Below are 17,262 nucleotides of genomic sequence, written 5' to 3' on the forward strand. Positions count from 1 at the left end.
TCCTCCGGGGGCAGGCGGGGATCGAACTCATGCGGAAGTGGCTTCAGATTCTCAGTGCTGTGCTTTAACCCGCTGCGCCACCAGGGAGGGCCCCATCCCTTAAGTTTTTTATACCAGACACTATGATGCTTATTTAACAGCTACAAAATCCCTGGGCAGTAGATAGTATTCAAGGAATTAGAGCAAAAAGTAAAATTAATAAAGAATTTGTCTTTTCAAACTCTATTAGAACCGTAAAAGTTGGTGTCTAATAAAAATTGACCTCTGGCCTGTACCCCAATTCTGTATGCATGACTAAATAAGTCTTTAAAAAAAATGGAAGGAACACAATGAAATTGTGCATAGTTATGTAAACTAAAATGTGTTCATAAACTAACCCTAAATATTCATAAAATGACTACAGCTGCAAGGTGTTAGTCAAAATATACAAAAATGGGTATCCATCAGAAGGAAAACTACAACAGATTAGTGAAAAATCAGGAGTTTGGTAAAACTGGTATTGAATGCAACAAATAAACACAATGAAATCTTAAGTTAAAAAACTAATTGAGGCCCTCCCTGGTGGCACAGCAGGTTAAAGCACAGCACTGAGAATCTAAAGCCGCTTTCTCATGAGTTCGATCCTCGCCTGCCCCGGAGGTGACCACATGGCACGGCAGACCTCTCCTGGCCTGCCCACTGCTCCCCTCAGTGGTGTACTTCATTGATCTGCTGTTCTGCTCCCCGCTCTGTCTCTGGTGAATACTCTTACCCTCCTCACCCTCCGCTTCTCTGGCCTGTACCCCAGTTCTGTATGAATAAATAAATAAATCTTAAAAAAAAAAGAAACTAGTTGACCCAGCAACCAAAAAATAATGTAAACCAGAGTATATGGATATCAAAACATAACTATAATATCAATAATTAAGGTAAATGATATTCTGTGTTTATCCTGTATTTATCACAATCTGGTCATTTAGAATTCTATTCACTGAACAAATTTTGGCAACAGAATTAATTCACATTGCCAACAATCTGATTAAGGGAGAAGCATTTGCCTTTCATTTGACCTTTTCTTTTGAGTTAGCTTTGAACATATCAACCATTTATTAAAACCTATCCTTGTTTAATAAGTTCGTTTTTAGGTAAACATTCATGCATGAAATTGAATCATGTTTTCCTCAAGGATTCATACTCTGTATCACTAACTGTGCTCCTGTCAACATTGTTAAAACAATACTGTTTACAAAAAAGAAGTGCATGAGTAAGAAATAGTAAATGATTGAAAAACATATAAACTAAAGCAATATAATGACAATAAATACGTTATTAGAGAAATAACATATACACACTAAAGAATAAAAGTCTTTTAAATCAATGACTAAATATATGACATATTTTAAAGCTGCACTGCTTTAGGAAATGAACTATAAATGTATTCCAATCATGATAAAATGACAATTATGTACTTTTAATAGATAAGTATATCTATATTTAAAAATTGCTCAGTATAATAGTATATGAGAATTATGTGTATATATGTGTGTGTATTATTTAATTTGCTTCGGTATTTGTAATGATTTTTAGCAATATAATTGTCAGTAAACTTAGAGACTTCTCTTTTAGTGATGATAATTCCTGGGATGATTTTATAAAGATTAAATATACATCAAAGTAGTGAGCAAATAGCATACATTTAATAATTATAAACATGAAAAAATAAGATGATATGAAAAGATTCAACACTATTCAAAATTTTAATGAAACATGTAAATACACACCTCATATTCAAAGGAAAGGAGAATATTTGTCTCATTATAGGAGTTTTCATGTGAGTTTACAATTTGGGTAGTAATAACAATACTATGTTAATTATTTACACTAATATTTTCTTTTCTCCTGCTGCAATTGTGTTGCACACATATGTCATCATTTCCTTGGTGTTAAAATGTGCCAATCATATAATCTAATTTCCAATTTAGAATACTATAACATTTAACCAAGCCATGTGCTACATGCTAACTTTAAAAAAAAAAAAAGTACCCTTCCTGGTGGCACAGCAGGTTAAAGCACAGCACTAAGAAGCTAAAGCCACTTCAGCATGAGTTCAATCCCCCACCCTGGAGGTGACCCACATGGCACAGCGACCTCTGCTGACCCGCCCACTGCTTCCCTTAGCAGTGTGCTTTAACCATCTAACTGTTCTGCTCCCTGCTCAGTCTCTGGTGAATCCTCTCACTGCCCCTCTTCCTCTGGCCTGTATCCCAGCAGTTCTGTATGCATAAATAAATAAATCTTAAAAAAATAACAAAATTTAAACGGAGAACTGATGAAACTCAACAAAAATAAAGTCAATAACCCCATCAAAAAATGGGCAGTAGAGCTAAAAAGACACTTCTCCAAAGAGGAAATGCAGATGGCCAACAGGCATATGAAAAAATGTTCAACATCACTCATAATAAGGGAGATGCAAATTAAAACCACAATGAGATACCACCTCACCCCAGTGAGAATGGCACATCTTCAAACAACTAGCAACAACACATGTTGGCAAGGATGTGGAAAAAAAGGAGCTCTCCTGCACTGCTGGTGGGAATGCAAACTAGTACAACCACTATGGAAAACTGTCTGGAGGTTCCTCAAACTGCTAAACATGGAGCTTCCCTACGACCCAGCAATCCCACTCCTAGGTATCTACCCAAAAGACACAAAAACACTGATTGAAAAAGACAGTTGTACCCCCATGTTTATTGCTGCTTTATTTACAATTGGAAAAACATGGAAGCAGCCCAAATGCCCAAAAGTAGATGACTGGATTAGAAAGATGTGGTACATATATACAATGGAATATTACTCAGCAACCAAAAAAGAGAAACACATGTCTTTTGCAGTAACTTGGGTGGAGCTGGAAAAGATCATGCTTAGTGAGATAAGCCAGAAAGAGAAAGAAAAATACCGGATGGTTTCACTCATAGCAGGAGTATAATGGACTAGGCGAGAAAATAACAAAAATAATGAACAACCATATACCAGAGACATTCTGTGGGGGTGGAGATGGGGAATGGGATCAAAACGGGTGGGGGGGAAGGGAGGGAAATACACGGGACTATGGTGGTGGCACAGGGGTGATTTGGTAATGGGAAACCCGCGGGGATTACAATCGAGATGGAAAAAAAAAAATGTGCAAAATGATGTAAAAATAAACTTTGTAATAAAAAAAACAAAATTTAAATAATTAAATTATGGTTTTAAAGAAAAGAAAGAGAGGTTCTCAATTGGGAATCTATATTATCTAAATTGCTATATTTTATCAGAAATAGATTATCTTTCCAGTAATTCTCTTAATATTCTGATAAGAAGCAGTGTTTTTATACTTTTAGATATGCTGACATATTTAACATTGTAAATTATCAAGGTTATACAATCAAGTTTAAAAAACATTACTGTCAATGTTAATGAAAACAGAACTTCTCACCAAGAAGAGGTGAGAGGTTCAAAGAAAGATGTTCAAAGTAAAAGACAGTATACACAATATGAACCTAAATACTAAAACATTAACAAGTGTATTTGGTTGAACTGATGTGGAAATTTCAAAGGCTATTTTAGACTTTTTCATTTCATTTTTAAACAGGTGAATTAGAGATTATGCAGTAAGTCTGTGTTGACATATAATGAAGTGAATTCATTGCATCAGGATTTTCAAGGCTAAACCCCATACTTAAGAAAGAATGTTCCACTTTAATCCATTTGAAATGCTGAATCAAAATATATAATTAAATCTGTTCAGTGTGAGGAATGAATAATGTATATTTTGGATGTCACTTCTTAACAGCATGAGAGTAATCCTTCACTGTCTGTGGCTGTGACTCAATTTGATGATATCTGTGTCATATTCTCTTCCATCGTGGGAATGCACATTAGGAGGCTATTGACTAAAAAGCCAGCATGAATAAACACAGCCAAGCCAGACTTTATAAAATATGTCAGATCATCTACCTGAAATTTGGGCATAAAATGATTTAGTTGACATATGTAAAGGTCAAGCAAAACTTGATGAATGCATACAAGAAACCAATAGAGCAGGAGAAAAGCATTGAGGTTATTTATTTTCCATTAAATTTACAGAAACACCATGTACCAAGTATTTTATTAAACAAAAGGTAAATTGTCATAATGGTTTAATTAACATTTACTGTAATCAATATTTTATGAAGTTCACTATATGTTCAGAAGAGAACTAGTCGGAATTTTCTGAAACCACTCATGCTTTTAATGTGAAGGTAATTGGAAATATGTAATTGCTAAAATGCTTATTTTTGTATATTTTTGTATGATTAGCAGTGTTTGTGGAGTATAACATACTGGAGATTCATATAATGTATCAGATCAAATCTGATAACACTTTTTTTTTTTTTTTAGATTTATTTATTTATTTGTGCATACAGAACTGGGGTACAGGCCAGAGGCTCAGGGGCGGTGAGAGGCTTCACCAGAGACAGAGTGGGGAGCACAACAGGCAGATGGATGAAGTACACTGCTGGGGGGATGAGGGGAGCAGCAGGCGGGTCAGGAGAGGTCTGCCACGCCATGTGGTCTCCTCCGGGGGCAGGCGGGGATCGAACTCATGCGGAAGTGGCTTCAGATTCTCAGTGCTGTGCTTTAACCCGCTGAGCCACCAGAGAGGGCCTGATAACACTTTTTAATCCAATAAAGTTATCTCAAATATAACAACTATAATTTTAAAGATAAAACATTTTTTTAAAAATCCTGCTTGCGGAGTATAATGGACCAGGCGAGAAAATAACAAGAATAATGAACAACCATATACCAGAGACATTTTGTGGGGGTGGAGTGGGGAATGGGATCAAAAACGGGGGGTGGGGGGTGGGGAGGGAAATGCAAGGGATTATAGTGATGGCACACGGGTGACTTGGTGATGGGAAACCCGTGGGAATTACAATTGAGATGGAAAAAAAAAATGTACAAAATGATGTAAAAATAAACGTTTGTAAAAAAAAAATCCTGCTTGCATTCAGGAAAACCTATATTTAGTTATAAACTTTTATTAGTTATAATCACAACTTCTTGAATTAATTTATGTATTAAATGGAGTCATTTGCATACAATATTATGCAAATGATTTTAATTTATTTAAATTTGCTGATGATATAATTCAAAATATGATTAGATATTTGGATCACTTTGAACACCTGGACATACAATGTTTCCTGTTGTTTTAGTAAGTGGTAGTGTTAAATAAACTATGTCTTCTCCATTTTTCATTACAATTTTCTCTTTATGTTTTAGTAACCTATTTCTCAGGGAGTCTAACATTTATGTATTGACTCAAAGAGCTTACATATGCCAATCAGAGACTAGAAAACATGAGGAAAACTATTCTGGATAAGCATTTCTTGCACTCACTCCCATCTGTGCTTCCACAGATTAGTTGTATTCATCTACCAAAGTCATAGCTATTGTCAACAACAGTCTCTTGGAGATACAATTACACTTCTTGTGTTGCAATAAATGTTCCTTCCCCTTGCCCTTCTCTGAGGTTAGCACAGGGACGCTTCAACATAACTCCTAAAGGCCCCACAGTTTTCATTAAATTCTTCATTAATTATGTTACTAAACCACCTAATTCTAGTCAAAACAAATACACAAAACAGTAAATTAAGTAATATAATCCAAGGAATAGTCTGACAATGGTTTTCTGGGATAAATTTATATTTTCTTCTGGAAGAAAATATAATATTAAAATTCTGGGAAAGATTGTATATAAGATTATTAATGTATAATTTCTGGAGTGGGGGATTAATGGCAAGGTACAGTTGTGAGAATACACAATTGTGGGATACGAATTATATTGTGAATATAAGGATTATAAACTCATAAGATTCCTAGAATGGAGCATTTTCAAGGCAAAAGTTTATATAGAAGGGTTTACATGCTCACCATAGGACACTGCTAGCAAATCAGAAATAATTTCCAGCAACTTTAAACAACTTTCTTTTCTTTCAGTTGCAGAGAAGATCTGTTGATGACTGAATCCAGAACATGACTGACTACAGAGTTCAGGGCTAATAAGTAAAGGTGTTCATGGACAAGAAGTAAAATCCGGAATATTTGGGGAATTCTGCATACTTATGATAAGAAAGGGAAGTAAATATCTTCAACTATCTTTTCTCTAATGGTAGAGAAAACCACTAAGCTACAGGATCTTAATGCTTCTATCTTAGGTAATTAAGTTAATTGTGTGACCCAATTATTCAAACCAATTTATCTTATAATCATTTAATACTAATCTTAAACCCAGGTATAATGAGAAATTTTCTTTAGTCTTTGATTTAGTCTTACTCTTTTGTTCTGTCTAGACCCATGGATAAAGATCATCTCAGTTATCTTGATAGGAAGATTACAGTAACCTTGAATTGGTTATTTCCATTACCTGTGATCACAGGCAGAAGCACAATGGAGGTATTTCCTTCTTCAAGCTGGCTAGATTCTAGCAAAACATTTCATTAACTGTTAACTATATTAAGAAGAGCAGAATGCTCTGGATATATTTCAAAATAACTATTGCCCTTATATACCTGCTAACATTAGAAAAACGTTCCTGGACAAAACCTGGCATGATTCTTAACACTGGAACTTATGAAACTGAGGAGGGTCATCAGTTTATATTGAGACTTTTTTACTTTCAAATTTGTCCAGCAGTTTCTTAGTTACATTTAAAATATCTTTCCTGTGTGATTGCCAATTGATTATTGCTGTTGGCTTCTACTCTTATTTCTCTATATCTTCTTCTTGGTCTCCCAAAATTTAGGAGCAGCAGTTTTCTCTTTGAAATTCAAGTATTTGATGGATCTAAGAAGGGTTGTTAGTTTACAGTTTGCTTAGTGGTTTTGGGATGGTTTGTTTTCTCAGCTATGGGATCTTCACTCAATTTGGGGATTGATTTAATAAAATAAGTCTGATAAAGTATTTGAAGATCAGGCAATAAACTACATATAAAGAATTTATCATCACTTTGATAATATCTAGGGAAAAGTTTAAGTATATGGAGTACTGTTTATATGTTTCACTCATTTTTGACTGTAAAAAATATAATAAAAACACATTTATGTGTACATTTAAAGTACCATAAAAACAATGATAGAGATCATGATCTTCTATGTATCATAATCAATAAATACTACAGATTGTTCTAAAACAAAAGTATTTTCGTTAAATTCTTATTTTGTTCATGATTCTATAGTTGACTGAAATTAAAAGGTAGAAAGTGAGTATAATTAATCCATATACTATTAAGATTTATAATCTAGTATGACAGATTAGGTCAGATAATCCAAATAGGCAAATATGATCCCTGACTGTTGGACTTACAAAACAGAGACAGTGTAGATTTAGAAAGAACTTCAAGGGAAATCACATCAATAGTAAATGACAGCTGAGGGAGATGTGTGGGCAAGAAGTTTTATTGGCAAATACCTCCTCAAGATAGAAGATATAGGAGGGGGACTGAAAATAGGATGATATATATGGATCTTATACTCTTACATGAATGTATTTCTGGAAAAAACATATTTGAATATATCATATATTGTAAAAATTAATTAGTTATCTCAAGATACTTTCTTATTGAACAATGACATAATCATATTTTCTCCTCAATTATGTAGCATGAATATGTTATACCTCTTCATTTGTATTTCTACAATACTTTTATCATGTTACAGTTCATTTAAAGTTTTGATTAAATCAGAAACTCTTGAGTTTCAAAAAAAATTCATTTTTTATAGTGAAAGGGGTATCTAAATGTCCTCATAAAAATAGACTCACAATCCATTAGGTTTTGTAAATAGATATACAGAATCCTTCTGGGTAAATAAAACCATTAAATATTAACTTAAAATGATTCAATATTCTGGTAAATTTTGAATGTTATTTCAAAAGATTTGATTAACAATGACACAAAACTTAGCATGAATGGAAAGCAAACATATACCACCTATACAATTTAGACTTTTTGATTTTATGTTAAGGATACTGGTTTTTATATTAATACTGCCCACTATAACCCAGAATATTCAAAACTCTAAAATAAATAGCCCATGTAAACATATAATGATTTTATTTCCCCCCAAATATTCATTAAGTTCATGAAGAAAATGATTTGTCCATATTTTCTTTTTATAATTCCTTTGCTTTGGCTCATAAGCTTAAAGTCAAATTAAAGCTGAACTGATTGAACAATCTTTTGAAAGTTCATCTTGCAGTGTAGCAACAGGAGTTAAGGAAGCAGGCAATTAAGATGATGAATAGTTTTAGGCTTTTAATTTTGTTTTGTTTTTGAATGGGAAGAAACTTTAAGGTTATGTAGTCATTTTTCTCTCGTTCTGCTTGTGTAAATGGGAACAACATGACTATATGTCATTTCATACCATACAGGTAATCTGTATTTATGAATATGATTGAGGCCTTATGAACATATTCAATGTTTGTTTCATTACAGTGTTTACAAGCAGTGTTTCTTCACATTTCACTCGGAATACCACATTCTTCTAAACTCAGCAATATCAAACAGCATGTGGTTAAACTAATTTTAAATATAAAAGAGATCAAATTTAGCTCAGACAATTTTTTCTTCAGATTGTTTCTATTTTAATGGAGAAACAAAACTGAAAATTGACCTGTGTCTATCATATCCAAAATTCTCCTTATACTTCATTGCCAATCACCAGTCATACTGTCAGAAATGTGCCAAAGATTCCAGAATCCCTTTTGTAGCTCTGCACCACAAGACATACTGTTTAAGTCATGCATTAAATCTTATCTTAGAGCTTTAACCTTAAATCCATTTTGTACTTAGCTTTCTGTGAGTGACAGGGCTAATTGGTTCATTCTCTTGTATAAGGTTACTTTGCAGCAGTCAGATGATGGATTTTTGAAATTGTCAAGCTGACAAAGTTAGTTCTTAATTTTTTGCTTTCTTGAAGGTCTTGAAGGTATTCTTAAACATTCATATAATAGTGCACAAGTCTTTATGCGTGAACATCAGTATGTTGGATGTTCCTAAGAATCTAAGTTTTAACAAGCTACTTGAGATATTCTGAATCAGTACACATCAAATGATCTATAACTTTGACTATGTATACATATTACTAAAATAATCAGCTGAATACTCAATGACAGTAAAACTATTATTTAACACTCATTACAACTATACAAACCAGACCCTATTCCCTGTTTACTGAATTCAGTACATGTGGAAAGGTATTATTACATTCTATTTCTCTCACAATTTTCAAATTTTTATACTCTTTTCCTTGAAAATTTATAAAGAAACTTTTTTTTTAAGAAAAATATTGGTGGAGGAAAGCTCCTAAGGATAATCTCACCACCAAATGTCTTTGTCCATGTTAGCTCCTAAAATAAAATACAACAGGCTAGATGACTCATAAACAACAATGTAATTCTCAAAATCCTGGAAGGTAGAAAACGGAAGCATCAAGGAATCTGAATATTTGATGGCTAGTGAGGGTTTCATTGTTGGTCCATGGACAACTGTCTTTTCACTATGTACTTCAAATGAACAGAGGAGTTTTCTAGGGTGTCTGTTACATGTACTGTTAGCATTCATGAGGATGAAATCCTCAAGATCATAAAAATACCCCAGAACCACACCTTGTAACACTATCACTAAAGGATTAAATATCAACATGAAATTGGATGGTGCAAAATGTTTCTATAATATTAAAGACACACATATACCTTAAACCTGCAAATATCCATGTATCATTATTTAAGATGGCACAAAAATATCACTCTTTTGCAACTGTCATCAACATGTGCATAAATAATTAGAAACAATACCTAATGTGCTTAGCTTTAGAAAGATGGAAGACATACTGAGAAACAGACTGACCTATTACCCTTTTACAAAATTTCTTCCTTGGGCCTCTCCTCTTAGAGTTTTATAGCCATGGTAGTTGATAGAAACATATTTGTTTCTTTTATTCTATGGAGTACTTTAAGCATCATTCCTCCTTTATTATCTTTCTCATGCCCTGGCTACAAGCTACTTTCAGAGAAGAAACTTCAGATAATCCACACTTTTAAGTGTGGTGCTACTAGCATTAACCCCCACCTCTAATATAATCCATTTTTTCCACTTTTGTCATAAGGAATTCTGGCAAGTAAAATTCTCTACCAATATGGTATTCAAAAAACTTGTGAAATAATTGTTTTTATGAGATATTTTATCATACTAATATAAGTACGTGTAACAACAATTTAAAATGTGATGATTTCACTAAAGATAAATGCACTGATTTTGAATTGAATAAAATTGTTAATTTGAAAAATGCATTATAGTATAGTGAATTATAAGTTTAATATTGAACTGTTTCATAATGAATTAAAATTACAGTCTAGCCCTCCCTAGTGGAAGAGTGGGTAAAAGCACAACACTAAGAAGCTAAGGCCACTTCAGCATGATTTCGATACCCACCCTGGAGGTGACCCACATGGTTGACAGACCTCTCCTGACCCATCCGCTGTTCCCCTCAGCAACACACTTCATCAGTCAGCCTGTTCTGCTCCCCACTCTGTCTCTGGTAAATCCTCTCACTGCCCATGCAACTCTGGCCTGTACCACAGTTCTGTATGCATAAATAAATAAATCTTAAAAAAAAAATACAGTCTGCAATACTATAAACCAAAATGTTCAAAGAGAATTTCACATTTTTTTAATTATAACATTAGAAGCCTTTGTAAAGTGTAAAGATACTTTTTGTTTCTCTGGGAAGTACAAATTTATGATGTCTAAATTGAACTACATAGACATCTGAGTTTAATTATTTTTAAAATTGGAAATTAGTATGGACTTTTTTTGATGGATTAAATCTTAATTTTAACATATGAGAAATATCAACAAGGTTATTTAAACCTTGACTCAAAGAACTAAAACTTCTAAAAAAAAAGTACTAAATAGATTGAGTAAATATTTTTCTTAAAATAACATTTCTCCCTATTTTTATTGATTAACTATGCGACACAATTATTCAGATCAATTTACTTCATAACCAATTTATATTGCTCTTAAACCCAGGTTTAAGAGAACACGAACAGGACACATTATAAACTCCATGTAACTTGACTTTAACACGTCTCATATCATGTTTCTCAATATTCATATGTGCGGTTATTCAAAAACTAAAGGTTAAATGAGTCCTCCAAAGTACCTATACAAACACAAAACATACAGAAATAACTATTCATTGTAGCTCACTTTATAAGTCCTATGACTTTAGTTTTCTTACCTAAATTATGTTTCCTTAGCTTATAATCCAGAAATTCTACCTTTGAGTATATTTTCAAAAGACAAAGGTCACTCACTCAAAGAGATATATTAATCCCATGTTTTTGTACTTTTTAATAATAGAAGACATGGAAACAACCTAAATGTACATATCATTAATTACTAATGTGATATAAAGGAAGAGAAGATATAGATATAAGTGATATAAAGAAAGATACATGTATGTACATGCATAGCTATATGTATTTCTATATAGATACCATGTATCATATCTCTATTCACATAATTGAATATTCAAATCGTAAAAACTTCAATTATTCTATAGGTGACAATATGGATGAACTCAGAGGACTTCATGCTAAGTAAAATAAGCCAGGCACATAAAGATTATACTGTATGAATTCACTTAAATGTAGATCTAAATTTGTAAAACTAATAGGAAAAAGCAGACAGATGGTTGCTAATAGATGAGGAAAGGGAAAAATGAAGAGATACTGATGAAGGAGTGCAGTTTCATTATGCAAGATGAGTAAGCTCTTGAAATATAGGGTATTAAGAGTATACTTGACAAGACTGTTTTCCATACCTAAGGATATGAAAGATCTTTCGGAAATGTGGGAAGTGGTTTCTTTCTAAATGGATATGCTCTGTATATTTCTTAGCAATAGAAAAGCCTTCTTGAAGAGATTATTTTATTATTACAAGTTTCTAAACAGGTTTGGTAAAGAGTAAAATGCAATCATGAGGAAAACAGAGGCAGCATATAATAGTTTTTACAAATCGCCAATGGAATTTCATAATATATGCATAAATATTTTCTCCTTTTAACTATTTATAGGAGATATATAGAAACAGAAAATACATGCATTTAAAAATTAGAGGACTTAATAAAATGATTCATTGTTTAGTTTATTAAATTTTATAAGTTGTACTGTGTAAAAAGATTTATGAACTTAATGACATTCACATTACTCTATAATGCAGTGCAAAACATGATAATAAGTTGGAATTGAATTTTTTTTTGTCGTATCTGTCAAATTGGTGAAAGGTAGTAAAGTTAGAATGCTTAGAGAATTCAACATAAATGCATCTATTATTGAAGTTGTTAAATTAACTTTTTATTTTATTAAATATGTAATATGGGCATGGTGTTTCTGTTTTTTATGGACTATATCAAAAATGTTGAAAAAATACTGAAGAGCAACTCCTATAAATTGATTTCATTTTCTTTCAAATTAGAGAAAATAAATTTTATCAAAACATTAGATAAAATATTTACCTATTTCTATATCATGTGATTTTAACAAAAAACTCAAATCTATTAATAGATATTTGTAACCATTAAAACCATTTTCTGAAAAATTAGAGCATAGAAAACCTTATATTCCTATCACTACTAGGACAACCTGTTCACTATTCAGTTAACAAAATAAATCAAATATATTTATTTGTTAAAGTTAATTCAACCCAAACAACTCAGTTACCAGTATAATCCAGACCTTCATCTTTCTCTTAGTAGGTATGCAGCCTCCAAATATAATATCTATTTTTTTTTACCTGTTGCCTATTTTTTAATCAATTTAACTTCAACCAAATCTTGTTGGTGTAAACCAAAAATTGTTTTCATTGTATTCATTTTTTCTTTCTTCAATTGCTATGTTTTTCTAACTATAGGGTTAAGTCAACAGTGCCACATACTTTTGGAATAAACAAAATGCATAAACCAAAAGTAAGTTATCATTTTATGCAAACTGAAAATATAGTACTAAAGATTCTAAGAATCATCATTAGTGTTTACATAAAAATAAAACAGAGAGGTTGGACAAGGTTGTCCTGATACAATTTGAAACATATTGATACTATTATCATGTATATAAAAGTAAAAGTTAGACTTGGCTAGTATAGATGAATACTATACTTTGACAACAAGGTCAAATATTAAAGCAATTATCTTTATTGTTTTTGCTTTATTGATTGCACCCCAGGGTAACAACACAGATTTTTAGAGAGAATCTCTCTATAAAAGTATAAAAATACCCCAGGAAATTGGAATGTTAACAACCTCTCATGAACTAATGGATAAAAATAATAATTTTTATTTTCTAATATCACAAAAAGACAATGGATATAGCTAGCAATTTATGAACAATACTGGAAAAAAAGAAAAACATGTCAAATCATATCATTAAGATGTAACTCAAGGGTCATACTGCAGCAATAACTAAAATAAAAAAAAAAACATATAAATACACTTTTATGAAAAATATGTGGTTAAGAAAACTACAGGGAATGAAAAAATAATTAAATTTATAAAGTCAGCCCTCCCTGGTAGCGCAAAGGGTTAAAGCACAGCACTGGGAGGCTAAAGCCACTTCAGCATGAGTTCGATCCCTGCCTTCCCTGGAAGTGATCCACATGACGCGGCAGACCTTTCCTGACCCGCCCGCTGCTCCCCTAATCATTGCACTTAGTCAAACTGCCTGTTCTGCTCCCCACTCTGTTTCTGGTGAATTTCTCACTGCCCCTGCACTTCTGGCCTGTACCCCAATTCTGTAATATAAATAAATAATAAATGCACAAATAAATAAATCTTTAAAAAAAGAATTTATACAGTCAATTAAAATCCATTGCCTTTACCTGTTTACCAATGACTAGATAACAAATGATAATAAGTTTAAATATTAAGGTGTGAGATTCCACTATGGCATAGCTGGTATATATTGTTAAAATTATATTTGGAACTTATCTGGATTTGGAGTAAATAGGGCAAATTATAGATCAAAAAGAATGACCTATATTTTTATAAATACTGAATCTAGGTGCTTGATATACAAAGGTTTATTATATAATTCTATTTTTATATGTTTGACAGTTACCATAATAAATGTAAAAATATAAAGAATCTAAAATCATGATAATTTTTTTTTAAAGATTTATTTATTTATTCATACAGAACCGGGGTACAGGCCAGAGATGCGGAGGGTGAGAGGATTCACCAGAGACAGAGTGGGGAGCAGAACAGGCAGATCGACGAAGTACACTGCTGAGGGGAGCAGCGGGCGGGTCAGGAGAAATCTGCCACGCCATGTGGTCACCTCCGGGGCAGGCGGGAATCGAACTCATGAGGAAGCGGCTTTAGATTCTCAGTGCTGTGCTTTAACCCGCTGCGCCACCAGGGAGGGCCAAATCATGATAATTTTTACAGCACAAATAAAATTTTGCTGACAAATTTATTTTCATTTTCTTGTTACTAGCAGTTAAAAATATATTCCTATATATTTTAAAGGATACATTAATAAAATCAAACCTAAATGTCCAAAATGTAGGCAATATATTATGTTTTGTACTAATGCAACTGGTATAATAGCTATCCAAAGTGTCACTCAAAGTTGGTTCCACCTGGCCAGCTGTGCAATGTCTTGGAGAAAGGGGGAAAATGGCTCATTGACAAGAGTTACTCAAACAAACCATCTGATGATCAATCTGATGTAACTAATTGACTTAGAAAACAGTCATACTTTAGATCTTTCCTTTTAATTTTTATTTTTGTGTCTATTTTAAGGATGTTATTTGTCTTTACAAAGATATCTTTTCTGCATCAAACTTCCCTTAGAGAAAAATTGCTTTGATGTGTTGTGATTTCATTACAAAAATATCAAACTATCAGCAACCATTTTAAATTCTTCATTGTTATGATTATTTCTAAAAATATATTTAGCTTGTCTGAAGGTATACACACATATGTATATATACATGAATGTATGTGAATATACTTGTACAATAAACTTTTAGGGAAAGAAAATTATTGTAGCTTATATAAAATAAACTCAAATATGTATTTGGGCGTAGGGCCTAATTTTTACATTTTAGAACTTAGGTTTACATTTTTTTTTCTGTGTAGGCAGAACTCATTACCAGTCATTTGTACAAAAACAAGCAAAATATTAATTAAATGGTCTGCCTTATAATTATAGAGAGCTATGATTTCAATCTAGTTAATATAAAACTTATGTCTTTAAGACTACTGCTGTAATCGATAAGATATATTATGTGTGAATTCTTATCTTTTAAAGGGTGAAATAAAACTCATTTTAATATATTTGAAAGATGATATTAAAGCAAGTATCATTTGCAATTCAGCTTACATTGAAAAATCTATTTTTTGGCCCTGTCAAACAAACAAAATTGAGCAATTTTTACGATGAGGTAGGTACAAATTGAGAAGGATAAAATAAGTGAAATGGTAAAAATAATTTCACCAGCAAATAGGGAAATACATATATGTTAAATAACCTTGGGGAGTGTAATGATTACATATCATACCTTCTATTTTTATATATGCATGCAGATAAAATATTTTCAGCAGTTAATATATTGAATATGGTTAATAAACCAAAATCATTTTGATATTTGCTAAAGTTAAATAAATATAAAATATTTCTAATAATAAGTGTATCAGTATTTAGAAATTTGCAGGGTAAAATTATTTATTTTTACTTTGCCAGGATTATGGTAATAGGTGAGAAATCTATTTCTCAGTTATTTCAAATCCACATATGCTTACAAAATACAGGAAACAAATATTTTTCAGAAGAAAACTACTAAAGACATATGGCAAGATTAAGAACAATTGTTTATAAAAAAGTAGTTATATTTTTGGATAACTTTTTCTAACTTATTCAAACCTATATCAAATATTGATATAAGTAATCAACAGATTGCCCTAGGGAGATATTGAAAACTTTGGATATAATATAAAAGTAAAAAATTACCAACTTATTCAAGAGTCTGAATTTAAATACTGGATGGCTCATGAACTGGATGTGAATATCTTTGTTATTTTGGTTAATCTTCACAGGTTTAAAATTAGACTGCCTCACTGATGTTGAGAACCCTTTAGACAGTTAATTTTGAGATGAGATGCACCAAATGCTAGAGGAATTAAGATCTTTAGCATATCTTTTCTAAGTCATAGCAGAAAAGAAACCAATTTTTTCAGTGAATATGATGATATGGGAAATTTCTTCCACTCTACATACATGTTTCTCAAATTAAGGTCTCCAAAATCAGAATCAGCATCAATGACAACCTCATTGAGAAAAAAAAAAAAAAAATTTCAAGTTTTTCTCCTTTCTGGTTCTATTCCTAAATTAAAATGTGTTGGCAAGCCCACAGGTATTGTTCTAGGATCCATTAGTTTGACTATCCATGTTTTCTCTGCTTTAATCTTATCCATGGTTTCTGTATTTAAATCCCAACTGTAGTATTTGCTGATGAGTTTGAAATTTATCTATTTAATCATATAATACTTGTTGATGAGTTCTAAATCTATCTAGATCTGGATATCTTATATCCAGAATATGAGCCAACATATTGAAGTGATAATCTGGCAATTTCATGTAGATGCTTTTGGAATTTTTCTAGTTCTCTTTTTTTCTAGTTCTCATATTGTTGTGGTGGTGGGAAAGACATAACATATTGCCTAAAAATTAAGTTAAAAAAGCATTTCACATATGTGTATGTGTGAAGGCTGGGTTAGAAAAAGTACCAATCTCTATCCAGGAACCCTGATAATAAACAATACTTTGTCAGTGTTCTCTGCACAACAGTGTTCATTTTAAGGTTGGTCACTTTTATGACTGATAGCTAGTTTTATTTTAAATGAATGATTCGAAATTAAATGAGAAGAGTCACAGGAAAAAAAAAAACATCAGATAAAGAATAAATTTTTACTTTCACAAAGCTCTACCTTTGGTAATTAAGAAATTAAGGTAGTGGCACTCCCTGGTGGCGCAGTGGTTTAAAACACAGCACTGAGAATCTGAAGCCGCTTCCGCATGAATTCAATTCCCACCTGCCCTGGCGGTGACCACATGGCGTGGCAGACCTCTCCTGACCCCCCCGCTGCTCCCCTCAGCAGTGTACTTCGTCGATCTGCCTGTTCTGCTCCCTACTCT

Source organism: Condylura cristata, unplaced genomic scaffold (genome assembly GCF_000260355.1).
Source record: "Condylura cristata isolate star-nosed mole 26May11 unplaced genomic scaffold, ConCri1.0 scaffold00010, whole genome shotgun sequence".
Classification (NCBI taxonomy): domain Eukaryota; kingdom Metazoa; phylum Chordata; class Mammalia; order Eulipotyphla; family Talpidae; genus Condylura; species Condylura cristata.